Source organism: Haplochromis burtoni, unplaced genomic scaffold, assembly GCF_018398535.1.
Source record: "Haplochromis burtoni strain Fernald_Lab_line unplaced genomic scaffold, NCSU_Asbu1 Contig_49, whole genome shotgun sequence".
Taxonomy (NCBI): Eukaryota; Metazoa; Chordata; class Actinopteri; order Cichliformes; family Cichlidae; genus Haplochromis; species Haplochromis burtoni.
The window spans coordinates 1,957,412-1,976,493 of NW_024582410.1; the positions used below are offsets into that span (position 1 = coordinate 1,957,412).

Below are 19,082 nucleotides of genomic sequence, written 5' to 3' on the forward strand. Positions count from 1 at the left end.
TAGCAAGCTAGTTCAAAACTAAAATTTGTATATTCAACTCAGTGAAGTTACAATTGACAGTTAATAGACAGTTAATAATGTAAAAGGGCCTACTTGGTTATTTTGTGTGTTATTAATGCTCAAAATAAACTTTTACAATCACAGTTTTGTAAATTTATCAATTCACATGCGTCATGCATGGTAAGCCATGACCCACTGCAGTTTGCTACAGCTGTACCGGACCTTTAAATCCTGCATCTTAAGTTCTTGCAAGCTGCGGCTCAGGTATGCGCTCCAACACTGATATTTAAATGCCAAACAGTGCAGCATATGAGAAGCAATGTATCAGTGAGAAGGCTGACATTTCTGAGAAGGAGAGAGGATAATGAGAGGACGAGAAGGTAACCCCGCGCAGCAAGGAGGCATACTGACACTGTGTTCATTTTCAGGAGATATATGTCAGCAACTGCAGTATGTGTGCATGTGAAAAAATGCGAATCCCTCCTTATTTGTGAGTGTATTGTTGTGTAAGCGTCTAAGAAGGCTTGTCATGTGACAGAAATAGAGGTCATTAGTTACAGAAGGGATGTCTGTGTGACTGAGGAATTCTCACTCAGAGAAATCTGGCTATTTGCTGCTTTCTTTGGTAATTCTACTTCATCAAAGCAAATTACCCTGAAACTATAATCATTAGATAGTTTGTGTAATAACCTTCTTATTGTATCGCTGAATGTATTACTGTTTATTTAAAATGTAACTGATGTTACAGTGAAATTTGAAACATTTTGTTATCTTTTCAACCGTTAGTAGGGCGGGGGTTTCTTTTTCAGGAGTACCATATGCTATTAAAAGAGCACAGATTGTCTTGAAGGTATACCAGTTTAAGTTGGTCTAAGCATTCTGCAGAACTTAGCTTTATGTACTTTATTGCATTCAAATAATTTTTTAATGCAGTCATTTTTGTAACACTCGCCAAAGTGTGCCAAACCTCCAACTCTCCTGTACATGTATATACATGTTGTAGCTACAAATATTTGCAAGTTTCAATTCAACCTTTCGATGATGTCACAAACAACATGCCCGGTCATGATGTCATGAGAATAGGGTTTTCCCAGCTGGCCGTCGTGAGCACGTGAAGCTTAGCTGGTGCCTTGACAAACTAACACGGTAATCATTTTGCACTATCAGAGGCGACTTTGAAAGATTCTCAAACAAGCACAACATGTTCTAGAGAAGTTGTTTGATCAGTGTGATATGCCCAAATTTAGAAAGCATGTGAACATAAATGTTGCAACGCTTCACTGAAGGTTGCATAAAAATATCAGCTGATTCTGGATTGATTTTATTTGGAATAATCCCTTTAAGCTTCTGGTTGGATGTCTTTGGGGTCATTGGCATGCGGCAGAATTCATTTGGGGCCAATCACATGCCTCCCTGATGATAAGTGTGTGATGTAAGAATCTTAAGATCTAAACTGCCTGAAACCTTTGCAAACTACTGTAAATTCAACACTTTCTATTGCACTTTTTTTTCCAATCAGATTTTTAGGATATTAAATATTGATGCCAAATATCAGTATAAATAGTCTGAAACCCGAATATTACTAAAAGGTATGCTTGAAAAGAGAGATGATGGCAGAAAGTGGATGTTACGATGTTGGAAGTTTTAACCACTGATATTTAAAATAGTCAAAACACTAAAAAGTCATGCGATAGAAAACATGCTAGCTGCTTCCTGCTGCAAAATCTCCAGCAAAACAATTCCTGGCATCGTTTTTAGACATTTTTAAAAATATATATATATTTATTTAGTTGGATCCTAGTCCCATTTTAACAAATGAAAAGGTCTGGACAAATATTGTGCAGTCTCTCTACAACCGCATGCAGTTTATTTGGTTAGTGTCCTTGTTCTTTTCCCAAATTCCCAAAACTACAAGAGTAGTAGATGAGAGGAGGAGGAGGGCGAGGGTGTTGCGTGACAAAGAGCTGCTCAAAAACCACACGCCGGTGTTTTTGCCCTTAGAGGTGAATCGTGTTTGTGCTCTTCTTCCGCTGGGTGACTCTGTCCTCTCCATCCCTTTCAATTTCTCGACTCCAGTCCCCTGTGGACGGGCTGCTCTTGTCCACCGTCACATACAAGCACTTACAAGACACAAATTTACCGAAGAAGAAGAAGAAGGAGAGGAGAACGAGAGGGAGGGGAGTGGCAGAGTGCAGAGCAACTGAGCAATTTGCTTGTCAAAAAATAAAATGTGGGTTAAAAAACAAAACAAAACTGAGAGTTTCTCGCTGTCAGTGGGATAAGAGGCCTCATCCTGAGTTATTTTCAGAGTCCATGGCAACTTATCAGCTGATCCCCCGAACCCCCGACCCCAAAAACTGCCTGCGGTGTAACAAGATGATTCTTCAAGATTCATTCACATTCAGAGAACAGAAGGAAAAGATGAGCAGGGTACAAAAAGAGGCAGAGACCCAGATAGATGAAAAGCCTTTTTCAGGCATAAGATGTGTAACTTTGCTGGCTTTGGTATTATCCTGTTAACGTAATGGGAGTTTTGCACAGATATAGTTGACTTTCACATGGTTTTATTCCACATGGCTTTGTTCAGACATACCCGAGACAAAGACGGAGAACCCCAGCACGCACATGCAAAAGATTATACACTTCTGAGCGTGCTTTGTCAAAATCGTGTCTAGTGAAGTTCATTCACACGTTTACACGCTTAGTTTTTCACTGTAACTGAGAGTATGTGTCGCACGGTGTTGCACTCCCTGATAGCTGATCTCACCCGGCTGAGAGAGACACAGATGGCTCTTTTTGAAGTTATTATTTTGATGGTCAAACACTGTCGTTTCCTTTGTGTGTATTACATTTCCTTCATTCTTGTCTTTGTGTTCTACTGTATGTGTTTAAAATCTCCTGATGTCGTTGTGAGCAGCTGCAGGGCGTGACTTATGACAACCAATATAAGTCAGAACCGATTAATGAAGCGTCCTCATTTCAGTCACCCCATTACAAGAATTCATTGTTTTTACTTGCTTTGTGCAAATGTCAACAAAGTCTTGTATTTTCCCTCATTTTGATTTTACTGGTCTAATGTCTTCTGTCCTTTCTCTCTCTTGTTTTGCTGCCTCTTCTTTGGATCACGGCCTTCTCCTTGTTTACCCTCCTGCACCACAGGTAAATAGCTTTCTACTTCCATTGATTCGGGCTCACTGCAAGGCAAATCTCTTCTGCGCTGTTGCTTTGTTCTGTAAATCTTCTTAGGTCATGGCTGGCTTGGTGCAAGCCTAGATATTCATCTGGACAAACATGTGGCGTGTTCTGATTTATGGAAAGATTATTTGGGCATATGTAGCAGAAAAGGAAAATATCAACTTACATGATTCTGATCTCAGTATGAGCCCTGCTTTAGTACTTTGTACCGAGCCTCTAGGTCTAGTTTTGAAATATTCAGTTTTTAGCGGGTAAACGCTTTTTAATGTCATCTGAATACGTTTTGGACATTTTCTATGTTAAAACAATAATTTTTAACTCATCAGCTTAATTGGTAAATGGTAAATGGCCTGTATTTATATAGCGCTTTTCTAGTCCCTAAGGACCCCAAAGCGCTTTACATATCCAGTCATCCACCCATTCACGCACACATTCACACACTGGTGATAGCAAGCTACTTAATTCAGTGTCACACTTTTATTTGGGATAATTAAGACAAGTTATAGGAAAACTTTAATATATTGTTAATTGGACCCAACCCTCACACTTAAATGTACAGTAGAAGCAGCTTTGCAGTGGTGTATCAAGTTCTGTTTTAGATTAATTTTGCATTACTGTCTGCGCTTGCATGTCTGTGAAAATCAAGGCAGCTTTAAACAAGCTCATAATCCACAGCCTCACCTATTCGAGGTTACTCAGTCACTTCTTCCTCTATCCCACAGAAGCCCCATGGAGGCACTTTAATTTGGGAAATTGAGTGCACCTGGCTCGGCATCTCATTTCTGTCTTAGCTCAAAGTGGGGTGGCAATGGGGGCTTCGCCTCCTCATCCAATATCAAGTGGAGTTTTAGCCTTTTAAGATCACAGAGCTGTGTGTGACAAACTGAGCTGTGTGTCGCAGTAAAAGGCCTGCTTTTAACTGTAAAGGATGCTCGGCAGTAAATAAAACTGGGGTGCAATGGCAGCCAATATTACAGAAAGATGAAGAGGAGCTGGCAAGTGCAGTGAAGGAAACCTGGCTGGGCCATTTGCCAGAGACTTAAGTGTTTGAGAAAAAGTCTTACGACAGGTCGTGAGATCTGCGTTATAGCACACTGCAAACATGTCGTTTTCCCACAACTTTGATTTCACTGGCCAGGTTTATGAATTAAATTGTAAATGCTTAACTTGTTTTTGTGCATTTTATTGAAACTAACATAGCTGACGTTGTGTTATTGCGAGGCATTGCTGATTTGAGCCGTTTGCCATTCGGATGTAGGATATTTTTACATGAATCTTCTTCACTGCTTCATTTAAACATGCCTGCATGACTGAGAGACAAAGTCATGGTATGGACATGATTTTCACATGTGGCAAAAGAGTTTATGCTGTGACTTGTGGGTTCATTAGTAGTTTCGAGTGGTTAGTTTTCGTGACGAGTATGACATAGAACTGTCAGAATTTTACCGTATTGAAGCCTATTGGGTCCAGCCCGGTCAGACCTCTGGGGTCATATGACTGCTATCAGGAAAAGGAAAAGAATTAATGTCTGAAAGGGGCATTAGATACCAACAACCCAGAATATTGTACATAATATAAGCAGCTTTGTGGTATCTAGAGCTCACATGCAAAAGTGCAAATATATGGGCACTCAGCAGCATTTAGAATCAGAAAAGGGTACACAAGATCATCGCTCACACCTCCTCCTGGATTATTTTGCTTATGCTGTACAATAGCTGGAGCTGTGAAATGTCACACAGCTAAAGGTTATTTTCTACTTCATTAATGCGCAGAGAAAAGCAGCAAAGCCTGAGCTCTGACTGAGCATGTTTCTGTGTTCAGCTGGCTAAGGACAGTTTTAGACTGGGATAAGGTGAGAAGAATGCTAAGTGCTGAGGTGTTTTGATTATGGTAGGCGGTAATATCTGATACTGTAATACCATAAGTAAAATTAGTGTTTCAGCAGATAAATGGGTATACAGTTAGGTCCATAAATACTTGGACCGGAAGAACTTTTTCCTTATTTTGTTTCTAATGAAACAACTCAGATGCAGTTGTTTAATAACTGAAAAAAATGTTCATTCCTAATACCTGGCTGGCAATGACAGCCTAAAGTGTTGAACTCATAGACATCAACAGATGCTGAGTTTCCTCCTTTTTTAATGCCCTGCCAGGCTTTCAGTTGCTGTTCGTTTGTGGGCCTTTCTGTCCAAAATTTAGTCTTCAACAAGTGAAATGCATGCTCAGTTTGGTTAAGGTCAGGTGACTGACTTGGCCAATCAAGAATATTCCACTTCTTTTCTTTAATAAACTCCTGGGTTGCTTTGGCAATATTGTCATTGTCCATCTGTATTTTGAAGCGAGACCCAGTCAATTTGACTGCAGCTGGATTTGAGGAGACAGCAGGTCTCTGAACACCTCAGAATTTATTCAGCTCCTTCTGTCCTGTGTCACATCACCAATAAACACTAGTGTCCCAGTGCCACTGGCAGCCATGCATGGCCAAGCTATCACACTGCCACTGCCGTGTGGTATGCTTTGCATCATGAGCCGTTTTTTCTTGCCATCATTCTGGCAGAGGTCTATCTTGGTTTCATCTGTCCAAAGAATGTTTTTCCAGAACAGTGCTGACTTTTTTAGAAGTTTTTTAGTCCAATCAAGCCTTTCTATTCTTGACACTTATGAGTGGCTTTTACCTTGCAGTGAACTCTCTGTATTTAATTTCATGCAGTCTTCTCTTTATGGAAGACTTGGATATCAATACGCCTCCCTCCTGAAGAGTGTTGTTCACTTGGTTAGCTGTTGTTAGAAGGGTTTCTCTTCACCATGGAAATGATTCTGCGATCATCCACCACTGTTGTCTTCCGTGGACATCCAGGTCTTTTTGCGTTGCTGAGTTAACCAGTGCTTTCTTTCTTTCTTTCTTTCTTTCTTTCTTTCTTTCTTTCTTTCTTTCTTTCTTTCTCAGGATGTACCAAACAGTACAAATTTTGCCACTCCTAACATTGTAGCAATATCTTGGATGGGTTTTTTCTGTTTTTGCAGCTCAAAGATGGCTTGTTTCACCTGCATGGAGAGCTCCTTTGACTGCATATTGTCTGTTCACCCAAATACAAGCACCACACCTCAAATCCACTCTGGGCATTTTCTCACCTTAATTGATAATGGCATAACAAAGGAATTGCCCACACCTGGCCATGAAATAGCCTTTAAGTCAACTGTCCATTTACTTTTGCTCCCTTTAAAAAGAGGGTGGAACATGATAAAGAGCTGAAACTCCTAAACCAGGGGTGTCCAACTCCAGGCCTCAAGGCCCTGTCCTAAACCCTTCTTCCAATTTGAATGTGGATACCCTCAAATGAACGCTGGGAGTCTACACATTATGTCCATGTCCATTATATAACTATATTTGGAATATGTGTCAGTAAATAGGTAGAAAAAAATTTTTTGTGTCAGTGTCCAAATATATATGGACCAAACTGTATATGCATATATAAGTAGAACATCCAGCTGCTCCAAGCTGAGCCCAGCAAAACATCAGAGGTTTCTGTTCAGAAGAGGGCGGTTTTATGATGGGCTAAGATACTACGCAGAACAAAAACTTATCAAATGCTGAAACAACAGATGTCAAATATAAGGGCCAGTCCAATCCAATCCACTGGACGGCTTTAGGATATGTGACAGAATGCATAGGTTTTGGACTTATAACTGTAAATTTTACAGCTTATCCTACCGATACAGACCTCGCCGACAGCCATTCATATTACACCAAAGTGATGAAGTGTATCTACAGTAAATTGCACAATAAAAATACGAAACTTTCTGTTAATTAATAAAAACGTTCTATTTTATAATTATAGGACAGTCTGGGCTATGAGAATTTCCTGTAATTTTAAACATTTATTTCTTATATTTTAAGCCCAAAGAGTCAAGCTGACAGATTTCTTACATTAACCACAGCAGGGCTTCTTTATCATAACAATAAACTGAAGCATACACTTCTCTTTCTTATATTGAGATATCGCAGGGATTAACTATGTAGTTAAACATCATTACACTGACAGAAAGGGGCATTGTCCAACTAAAAACTGAAAAAACTGAAAAAGACATTATCTGGATGTGAACATATGTTGCTCTAAAACCTCTATGTGGCTTTCAGCATGAATGGTGCTTTTCCAGATGTTCAAGCTGCCAGTTCCATAGGCGCTAATGCACCCCTATGCCCTCAGAGATGTAGGCTTTTTAACAACAAGGTATGCACATGCAGTGGTTTTGCACAGACTTATGTCTATTTTTAATGCAGTGCCGCTTGAGGGTCCGAATATAACCAACATCCAGTATTGCCCTGTCCCTTGCGCACAGATCTGAGATTCATCCTGATTTCCTGAATCTTCTGATGATATTTTGTGCTGTAGATGTAGTGAGATATTTAAAGTCACTCATGTTCATTTTATTCCAAATCATGTTACTGACTTGTTAAGAGTTAGCATAATTAGTTGGAAAATGTTCTTCTTTTTTTGTAGTAAAACCAACTTTGCCTTTTTGTGCCTCCAGTCCAACCTGCCGTCAATCTTAAAACGACCATTTTTTTTCTCAAAATGCTACATTTTTCAGTATTTGCTTCTTCCTGTTAAAAGGGAGTTTTTCCTTCCCACTGTTGCTAAAGCGCTTGCTCAAAGAGGGTCACATGATTGTTGGGCTGTTGTTGTGATATTTGCTTTTTAATTTTTTTTTAAATTATTATACTGATGCTAATGTCACACATTATTTGTGTACATAGATATTAAAACTGTTTTATGTCAATTTTTGTGTTTTTATTTAAAATGTCAAAATTCAAGGCAAGCTTCGTGTTTTCAAATAACATTCAGCCATAGTCTCAATACTACATAACTACACAACCATAACCACTGCCCCACACACCCTGCCTGGTCAGACAATGACCAGTAAATGACAAGACTCATTTTTGAGGAAGTGGGTGGGATGTCCATGATTGGAGGTGTCGGGCGCAGCCCTGCTGCAAGGGATTAGAAGAGCTGCTGTAATTTGCTGCTTCCTTGAGAGCTGCTCATATAGATTCTGTGGGAGGATGCTTCATTGTGTGGCTGACAACAAAGCTTTGTGATGACTAGTGTCTATCGATTGCAGAGGATATACATTACAGTAGATGTGTGCAAACAGCTCTCTTTCCTGAAGGAAAGTACCTTACTTCAGGCGCAAGCCATGATGGATGGTGCCTGTGAATGCACAAAATGTAGGTAAAAAGAAAAGACATCTTCAAAGCACTGATCTGGCTCAGAATTTAATTTGGCTGAATAATACAAATAAGAATCTGTTTGTGAGATTTAACACAGTATAATTAAAAGAAAATACCATTTGAAATTCAGAAATTACAGTAAATAAAAGATCAAATCATAACTGAAATTATATGTTTGACATTTACTGACAAGACTGGATCCAAATCTTAAAAATTGTTAGCTCTACCAAATTCAAGATGTGACAGTGAAAATTTATGGCGTCTGTGTCTGCCTTAGGCAAGCTCATTTAGGAAGTCAGTCTCTTTTATATCTGCTGGATATTAACCTGAGTCAAGTCACTGCTTCTTTTGTTGTAGGACACTGCCATCTTGTGGTGTAAACAGGTAACACAAGCAACAAAGGTAAAATTCAATATAAAGGAAAACTCCGCCCTATTAAAAGCGATATACTGTCTGTACTTCAATTCTGTCGTTAAAGGTGAAAAATAACTGATTGGTCATTGTGGTATCTGGTTGTATGATTTAGCAGTCAGCCTTGAGTCTTTGGTCACAGATTAATCTCCAAACCTTTTTTTTTTCAATTGCCTCTTTTGAAACATTAATTTGCATTAATAAACAATGTTGTCTATGTACTGTCTACACTAGAAGCTCTAAAAAAAACCTGTCTCCAGAGAAGACAGGTGACAGCTTTTCATGAAGCAGGGATATGAACATATTTTCTTATGCTGGCTTAAAAGTGAGTTTTTACCAGTTAATGAGGCTTTTTTGTTTGTTTGTTTTTAGTTTTTGGTTTTTCGATTTTTATAGCTAACTTTTCTCCCCATCCTGATTCACATTTAGAACTTCAGCAGGTCCTGTTGAGTTGCTGCCATGTGATTGGCTGAATAGATATTTGTGTTAAAAAGAAGTTGAACAGGTGTGAACAGGTAAATATAGAAGATTTTTCGGTGACTTTGTCTTGAATGTAAAGGCCAAAGAGCTGGAATGCTTCCATACTTTTCCAGGAGATGGTGCTATACAACAAGAAGTCGTTTGGTGTTTCATTCTGCTGCTCAGCTTTGCTGCACAAGCCTTACAAAATTCATTCAACGCTTAATTCACAGCACAGCCGATTACTTGTATGTCTGCTCCATTATCCTCCAGCATGTCTCAAACATTCATTAAATAAAGCTATTGATCTTGGCAAAGAGATGATGAAGCTGTGATCATTTCTGAGCCAATTTCTCTTGATACTTTTACCAGCTGAATATTAATTTTCTTCTCGGTGAAGGGTGAATCAAAGCTAAACATCACAAGTCATTTGTGTCAGCGTACTCTCCCATACTTCAAAATGGTCTTTATGAGGTTAAACGCAACTGCCACCGCCAATAAAGACGGGAACAAACGATTTGCTGCTCTCTGCTGCTCCGCCGCTAAAGTCCATATTTGCTGAAATGAAGGCGTGATGTTTAATGAAAAGAACATGACATTTAGACGCTGCTGTTTTGACCTTGGCACCACAGATTTAACCTGCTCTTTTTAATTGGTGCTCCGATTCTTGACACTTTAACTTGTTTTCTGAACCTTCATTTGTTTGCATTTGCTCTGCCTCTGCGTGAGTGCGTTTGCACTGCCGGGAAGGCCAATTAAGTCGTGTGATCAAGTGCAGATCTCTGTTAGCTGCCGGCGACAGGCCAGAAGACATAGTGCTCTAAGTCCACATGGCAGAGGATGGACGGTCTGCTTGGGGACAGTTTGTGCTCTTTCAGAAAAACAGTGAAGACAGTTTTCATTTCTATCCATCACCTCTGCCGTGATGACTTGGCCTTTAGCGAAGTGGGCCATCTGTCCACCTTATTAATGAGCTTTTGAGGAATTTTGGTTGAAAACAAACTTTCTTAAGTTGTTTCAAGAGTTTTGTTTGCTACGCTACAGCAGTGGCACACGGTTGTTTCATAAATTAAGTCATTTTTCAGCTGTTAATTGAGCAAGATTAGAAATATTGTGGTGCACAGCATGGATCTCTGCTCACCCTGTAGTCATAACTTTTTCTTTTCCTCTTGGCCTCATCCAGGACTCACCCAAAATATTACATATGCTCAATTTAAGCCCTTTTTTCATTATCATGAGAACTTTAACCTTATTTTCTCTCCTCCCCTTTATTGGATTACTTAATGGGTTTCAGCATCGCAAAGCAAAACTGCTGCAGAAACGGTAGTTTGTGTCCCAAAAGCAAGGGTTTTTTTTCTTCTGTTATCTGTGAGCGGCAGAAGTATGAGGCTGGGGGCGGTAATGAGAGAGTTATGAGATTGTTTCTTCCCCCTGTGCTGCTGGAGAAGACTGATGAGCCTGAACTTGCAAATAAAGTAAAAACAATCAAGGGAAAGAGTGGGTAGCAGAAAGGCACACACATATAGAGGATAAAAAGAGATGTGCTCGTATAGTCCCAGAAGATTGATTGTGTCAATATCCAGGTCATTTTTACGGTGCAATATGTCTCCTTTTAGATTCCTTTGCTCTCAGCCTTCAGCCACATGAAAGAACCTCCACTGCTGATTGAAGCTTGTCCACGTCCAACTGAAGTTTGATCAAAATGTGGCAGTAACGACGCTAGTTAAGATGTAGTTTCATATAATGGTCTTTGATAGAAGAGAGGAAAGAATCCTCTTCGATTTTCTCTCAGCGGGCCCCATTTGCACAAAGAAAACTGAATGTCAAACATCTTTAAATCACCTTCCATTCTTTCTTTCTAAATTCACTATTAATGATCGGTTAACTGCGTGGACTTGTTTTGCAGCTTATGTTAACCACGAGACTTGTTTCTGCAAAAAATTAAATCTTTCAATTTACAAAGTGACTTTCAGTGGGAAAAAATTACATTCACGGCTGGTTTATATTTCTGCTCCCTCAAGATGAAGCAAAACTTTGATGATTGCATTGAGTGTGTATTATTATTAATTCTGTACTTTTTTAAAATGTCGTGTATCAGCCACCCACACAGACCTCAGCGGACTGACACTAGGTGTGTATGTGTGTGCTTATGCATGTGTAAGTACTCATTAAAACTTCAGCATGACTCCTGTTAACCTGTCAGCCAACCCATGCCATTATAGCTATTACCAGAACTAACACAGACATTGTGTTGGATATTGATAGCAGTATTAAAGTAAAAGAGGGGTTTTTTGTTTTTTTTTTTAAATATGCACGTCTTTAAAACCTTTATTTTACTGGTATGTTTTCATTTCCAGTGGAGGGGGTGAAGCACTGGTTCTTAGATTGTAGGAAATCTGATTAATTATGTTGTAGTCTCTAAACCTGACTGCACCACAGTCCCCAAGATCCCCAGAGACAGTACGAGATGTTAACTTATCTCCGTGCTGAGCATCATACAGGCAGAATCAAAGGGTATAATCTGGTTTTCTGATTTGTGCCAGATGCATTACAGGCTCGGAGTGCTTCTGTTTTCTCAGGTGTACTGTGAAATAAAGTGTTTCCTGTTCCTCAAGATTCAGCTCCATTTCTCAAACCACCTTGAGAAATCTGGTCTTGGTTCTTCTTTACTAGATACTTCAATACAAATATCAAATCCTAAGAGGGAAAGCCACGATGTCAAAAACTTCAGAACACATTGGCGAGACCCCTCATCTAATTAGACATGCAGGGTAGCTGGAGCCTATCCCAGATGATGTTGCGCAAAACGTAGGGTATAAACACGACAGGCTCCCAAACCATCACATGGCTAAAACAGACAACGCATGGCCTCTTTAGATTAACAAGTTAACCTGAAAGCAGGAAAGGACTTTTGGAGGAGACCAGAGCCGCCTGAGGAAACCCACAAAAGAGATGGAGGACATCTAAACGCCACATAAAAAAGGTCCCAGCCAAGCAAGGTGTTCAAAACAAAAACATAAAGCAATGTGACATCGGTGCTCTGAACTTTAATGAGTCATTACAAAAAATGAATGCAAAAATGTATACATATTTGGTGCCACTTCATTAATGGAAACTTGCAGTGTTTTACATGCATGTATACTTCATTTCTCCTTACTCCTGCTTTGCAAATGTATTTAATCTCTCCAAATTAAAGAGTTTGTGGAGTATCCATGTTACGTACAAGTTTCCTGGGTTTTATGTGCATCATTTTCTTTTATATAGTTTACTGCAGTTTTAGGCAAATCAATAAAAGAAAATAAAAGTGTAATTAAATATAGGATACCAAAATTTACACTGCAAGCCACAATAACAGAGTGCTGTACTCTACTTCATCCCAAACTTTATCTCCACAGTTATGGCCATTTTAGAATTAACCTAACATGTTCTTGGACTGTGGGAGGAAAATCCCACGCAAGCACAGAGAGGACATGCAAACTCCACACAGAAAGGCCCCGGGAAGCTTTGACGCAGGCCCCTGGTGCGTCCTCTTGTTTGAAATGGTTTGAATGATCACATTTAAATGCATAAAATTGACTCCTAAGCAAAACTGATCCTGGAAAAACATCAGAGTGAAGCTACAGTCAAGCTCCCTGTTATTCCCAGCAGGAGCCCTGCAAGAGTGCACTAAGCAGGCTGAATTTCCTTCTGACAAGCGATGACATAAAAACTATTTCTGAGCCTTTAAAGCATCGTGATACTCAGCAAAGAGTGGATGTTAAAATGAATGATGCAACATTTGAACCGCTAAGGCTGTTTACTGACAGAAATGCGTCTCTCTTTCAGAAAAGATCAACATTTTACTTTTTTCAAACTTTTATCAACCCACACTCACTAAAGGATGCAAAACTTATGCGTCTTTAAATACTGTATCAGGTTTTGCTTTGTGTAAAACAGAAGATGTCGGGCTGTTTGCTTCAAAGTCTCGTATAATCTGTGGTTACTAAAGCAAGTCACGCATCCAGAAAAAGCCTTATGACATTTTAATGAGACTCCAAAGCCAACTTGCAAGAATGAAATGTGGGCGAATTCACATCAGTGCTCTGTGTTTGGTGACTCAGCCATTATGTAGGATTTTTTTTAAAGTTTTATTTTTCTAATCATCCAAAAGCATCAAAGTAGCAGTTTCAACTAGAAGTTTTTTTTCATTGAGTTATAAATTCCATGGTGTTTAAACATACTACATTTAAAAAGTGTTAGAATATTTTATGTGATTGACCACAGAAACGTTTTAAATCAAATATGGTCAAATATGGTCATATACAGTCATGTGACAAAGAAAGAATAGAATGCATCTAAAGGATAAAGGACACTCTTTCGAGGATGCCAACGTTCACATTTTGGATAGAGAGGACAGATGGTTTGAAAGAGGAGTGAAAGAAGCCATTTACGTCCACTGTGAGCGACCATCTTTGAACAGAGGCGCTGGTTTACGACACCAACTGTCTGCCATCTATAATCCAGTTTTGAGTTCCCTACCCAGATGCCTTAACGCCCACTCACATCCTGGGCCATCTAACCTCAGGAAATCACATGATAGGGTGGGGCCAGGTTTCACAATGAGCTCACCCAAAACCCTGGCTGATTGTGGCCCACACCCGCTTTCACACCTTGGCTCATGTGATTAGGTAGAGGATCATCAGGGGGTCCTTTGTCCCTCTTTTGGGGGGAAACTGCCACTGGGTTTAAATCTGGGACTCTCCACCATTTGACCTTAGAACTGAAGAAGCTTCTCGGATGAGAGGTGAAACGTCTTCAAGCAACTCAAAGAAGTCCAGGCGCTTTTCTTTCCAAGCTCCTTAGACAAAGAATAGAATAGAATTCCACTTTATTGTTATTGCACATGTCACAAGTACAAGGCAACAAAATGCAGTTTGCATCCATCCAGAAGTGCTTTAGCCATGATATAGATATATTACAAAATATATACTAGCAATAATATAGGTATATAGATATATTACAGAAATGGGTCTGTTATTGGTATGAGGGTACAAAAATGGGTCTATTATGGGTATGTTACAATGTTCACGGTATGATGGAATGTTATGAATATGCTATAAGTATGTACAGGCTGTAGTGGGTATACAAGCTATGTACAGGCTATGAACGGGATATAAATATGAAACTATACAGAAATATGAAATATAAAGCTATACAGAAATATGCAAACAGTTGTAAACTGTTGTAGAATTATAATTATCGTATTGCACAGAATGATTGTTTATACAGAATTATACAGTAGTGCAGTTAAGATAAGTGAAATATGTGGCTACTTTCTACAGAGACTTTATAAAGTGCTAGTGGTTGTGGTTGGGTTGACCTTCCGGTCCGAGGCAGAGCAGCTCCCGTACCCGACTGTTATACAGTTGGTCAGGATGCTCTCGATGGTGCAGCGATAGAAGTTCACCAGGATGTCTGAGGACAGGTGGTTCTTCCTCAGAGTCCTCAGGAAGAAGAGGTGCTGGTGAGCCTTCTTGACCAGCTTGGAGCAGCCGTCCCTTTAATGTAGATGGGTGGATGTGGGTCAGCAAAGCACCTCCTCACAAGATAATAAAAACATTATCTGATTCTCACCAGGTTCTAAAATTAGTTAAATACAGTGTTGTGGTTTATTTACCTAAAAAAAATAAGCCACAATTCAGTTTGCAGAAAACTAAGCACAACCTTACTGATTTCATATTAATTAAGAGGGTAGGTCATGTGGTTAACTGAACATCAGCTGGTGTGACCACCTCTCTAACAGCAGAGGTTTTGGCTGTTTTCTGGTCTAGAGCATTTGGTTGTGTGTCACAAATCTTCCCAGGAGTTACGTCACAGCAAATTCACCCCAATGTCAGACCATGCAATGCTCAAAGAAACTGCAACAAATCTAAGAGCTACCGTTTACAGGCCTCAGATACCATGTGAAATGTTAAAGTTCATCACAGTGTAATTTGAAAAAGGGCAAACAAGTATGGCTTGTTTGGAGGCGTTGCCAGGGGAAAGCCTCTTCTCTCTAGAGACAACATGGCAAAATTGCATCTGAACAAACCACAAGGTTTCTGGAACAATATCCTTCAGATAAAAGAGACCAAAGTGGAGACATGACCATATGTAAAGAACCATATTTAGAGAAAACCAAACACAGCATATTAGCACCAACTGCTCAGCACAGTGGTTGAGGGGGGGATGATTTGGACTTGTTTTAGGACCTGGACACCTTGCAGTCATTGAGTCGACCAGGAGCTCCTGGTATTGTGAAGGTAAATGTGAGGCTATGTGTCATACAGTTAAAGCTTGTCCCAAATTAGCACATGAAACAGAGCACAACAGCAAATCTACAACAAAATGATTGAAAAAAAGAAAAGAATCAAGGTGTCGCAGTGACCCAGTGAAACTCTAGATTGCAATCTGATAGAAAAACTGTGGTGGGATTCTAGGAGAGCTCAATGAACTGAATCATCGTTGTAAAGAAGAGTGGGCAAAAATTCTTCCACAGCAGTTTGTGAGACTGATAAATTAACTGCTTTCTGTGCGACTGTAAGAGATTGACTCATGCACTTTTTTTTTTTTTTTTTTTTTTTACACACACTGCTTCTGCACTGACCTAAAGTTGTATTTAAATCATTTTAGAATCTGATGAGGACCATGGATGGGTATTATTATGTTCTGATATGCAAAGCTTATGATTAAGAAGGTGTAGTTTCTAACGTGACTGTACTCCGCAGTGCAAATCTAATATTATGAAAGTATAACTGCTATAGTATGCTGGCTAGGATAAGATGCTGTTAGCTCGAACACCTTAAAACTTTTATCATTCATTTAGATGGATACAATAAGATACATTTACTAAGAAAAATAAGTTATTGATCTATGGATATATTTATATGTTCAGGTATAGTTATTCATATACTGCTGGTCTGCGATGAAAGTCATCCAAGCCTCATATTATAAAGGGAAAATTTTAGAGAGAGAATCCCAACAAAAAAGGAAAACGGAGGCAGAAAAGAAGAGCATGAGATGACAACCAGGACAAGTTAATGATATGAAATAGTGCTATGTAAATGCATGCAGAGTGAAAAGAGGGCAGTGGAAGAGAAACACCCATGAGAGGTCCCCCAGCAACTTGAGCCTGTAGCTGCATAAGTAGTGTATGGTTCAGGGCCACCTGATCCAACTGTGAGCTTTAGGAAAAAATAAAGTTTGAATATAATCGTATTAATAGAGCTTATGTGTGTGTCCCCAACCCGAACTGGGAGCTGGTTCCACAGCTGAAGGCTCTTCCTTCTGTTATATGTTTGGAAACTCCTGGAGCTCTAAGGTGCTCTATTATGATAATATGGGACTATGGGGCCCTTAAAATGGAACAGGGCCAGATCATTCAGGACTTTGTATGTGAGGATGTATAAGCAGAGATGAAATGTTTAATAAGCAGATCCATAATTTTCTCTTCCTCTCCCTTTTTCTTGTAAGATTCTATTTCGGCAGAGAAAATAACACGCCGTCCTCCGGATGTTGCCAGTCAGCATATGCACATGAATAGCTGCACTGAAAACAATGATCGACAGTTCACACACCCAAATCAGCGTGTTTCTTTAGAAGTGCTGAGCACAACAGCAAACTCCATTGAGGCAGTCAAACCGCATGTTTATAATGCAGTGTTAGTCTGCTCTGTATGATTGAAAACCTGCTTCTGGGCTGTCTGCTCGCTCTGAGTTTGATTACTTCCCCAACGGACTCTACAAGTGCATCTTTGAAGTCGCTCTGTCGGTATTATTTTATGCATGAGTAAATAAATACAGTAACTGTCACCAGGATCTTTGTTGGAAGAGCTAAAAATACAGTATGGGGTGTGATTTGGCCACATGAAAAACAGCTATATTTGAAAACACAAGGACTGTTTGTCTCAGGTTTACCCACGAGGTTTGTTCCTATGATTTTTACATTTTCAAGACTGAGCTTTTTTTAATCCTGATAATATTTTTCATGTAGAGTGTTAAAGAGGGATGAGTGATCCACAGGATGTCCACGAATGAGAAACTACCCTCTTCTTCTTTTGGTATCCACTGTCAGGAATAAAGGAACTGGGGTGTGGAGGTCATTTATCCACAGGGATGAATCCTCAAATCCTTACTGGCCTTGAGAGCTCAGAATAGTTGAGCTTCATCTCCTTCAGCACTCCATGTGGTTTTTATCCTTGTCAAAATGCTTCTTTATTGGAGCTAGCGTATAGGCGGCGTTTTCAAACGACAACCCACAGACATAATCTCCTTTTCAGACCATTTTCCAAAGGGATGTGTCAAAGAATGTTTCTGCTTCCTGTACAGCTTTGGTGAAAGCAACTTAACCGGTATAAGAACCTGAAATTTTCCAAAGGGCAATGAGCAATATAGCTGGTCATATATTATATGTATGAATATGCTCCTTTTTCCTCATCTTTGACTTTGTTCCTGCTTAGAATTAAAAAGCGGTCTCTGGCTGTTGTTTGGGGGGACAGATCCCAAAACAATTGCGTGAGTCAGAGCTTCTTTTTTTAAATTATTTACTTTTTTATTATTCTAAATAACTACAACTACAGTTGTTGTTATTGCGTTAAATAATAAATGGCCTGGTACTTAGTGCTTTTCTACTCAATATGAGCACTCAAAGCAATTTCTTACTACAAAACTCATTCGTCTATTCACACACACATTCATACAAGTGCTTTTAAATAGACATTCACACATTCACACTCTGATGGATGCATCAGGGGCAACTCTGATTTCCCACCCATTATGCAAAACAAATAATCCAACTATTAAAGTTTGCATACATGATATCCTGAGCTTTATCACAGCCAGTCGAGAGATTATTGGAAGAGTGAAACCACTGTGACCACTGCAGCAGAGTGCACAGAACAAGAGTCACATGTGGAAACTTCAGTTCAACTAGTGGTAAAACATCCACCGAATATCTTTAAATTCTAATCCAAAGGAAATAAAACACTAGTTGTGCTGCTGTCACCCGTTTGCTTAAACAAGCCAATAAGCTTCTTTCTCCTGCCTTCAAGCCAACTTTCTCCTGATTGGCTGTCCCTCATAAACAGAAGATTTAAACAGCATTTGGCTTCTTTGGTCAGTGCAATGTGCCTGACATGACCATATCACAGATACCCGCTTTCAATGACATCATAAAGATCATAGTGCAGAGCAAAATGTCTGAAACTATGTGTTTAGACCAATCTGAAGCCTGAGGTTTCGGCTCACAGCGATTACTTGCACTTATGCCGACCTCATCGGCGACATCATTGAAACCTTAGCCATGCTTAGTGTGATCGTCCAAGACTGTAATGGGGTATAAATATATACAGTATGAATGCAGGAAGAAAAATAAGCAAAATCATAATGAGTGCCTTATTTGTAGTTCCAAAACCATGACAAAGCACAGACTTCCAGTATATATATAGGATATCGTATCATGAGCTGCATGGCCTCATGGCAGAGTACACACATCTATAAAGGTATATGTTTGTACATCATGAGTTTTTAATGCCATTTAATTTTGATTTATAATTCTGGTTTATCTTTAATATCTTCTGCACTCATAGTCGTGGAAAGAAAAATTTGTATTGCCTAGCTTATGTTTCATAACAGTTAGGGATGTAATTTAGTGAACTCCATTTTTATATACTATCATCTTATTTACATATCTTCTTGAACAGTACACACACACACACACACACACACACACACACACACACACACACACACACACACACACACACACA

At 39.4% G+C, this 19,082-nt stretch overlaps 1 protein-coding gene and 1 long non-coding RNA gene across 12 annotated transcripts in view; both read left to right on the forward strand.

The window, feature by feature from the left end:
- ppfia2 (PTPRF interacting protein alpha 2) overlaps positions 1–19,082 on the forward strand; it is a 195,631-nt gene that overhangs the window by 46,263 nt on the left and 130,286 nt on the right. The gene's annotated exons all lie outside the window — the stretch shown is intronic.
- LOC121814469 lies at positions 15,893–19,066 on the forward strand. The gene is made up of 2 exons (XR_006054373.1): positions 15,893–18,631; positions 18,738–19,066. It is a non-coding gene; the product is annotated as an uncharacterized LOC121814469 (long non-coding RNA).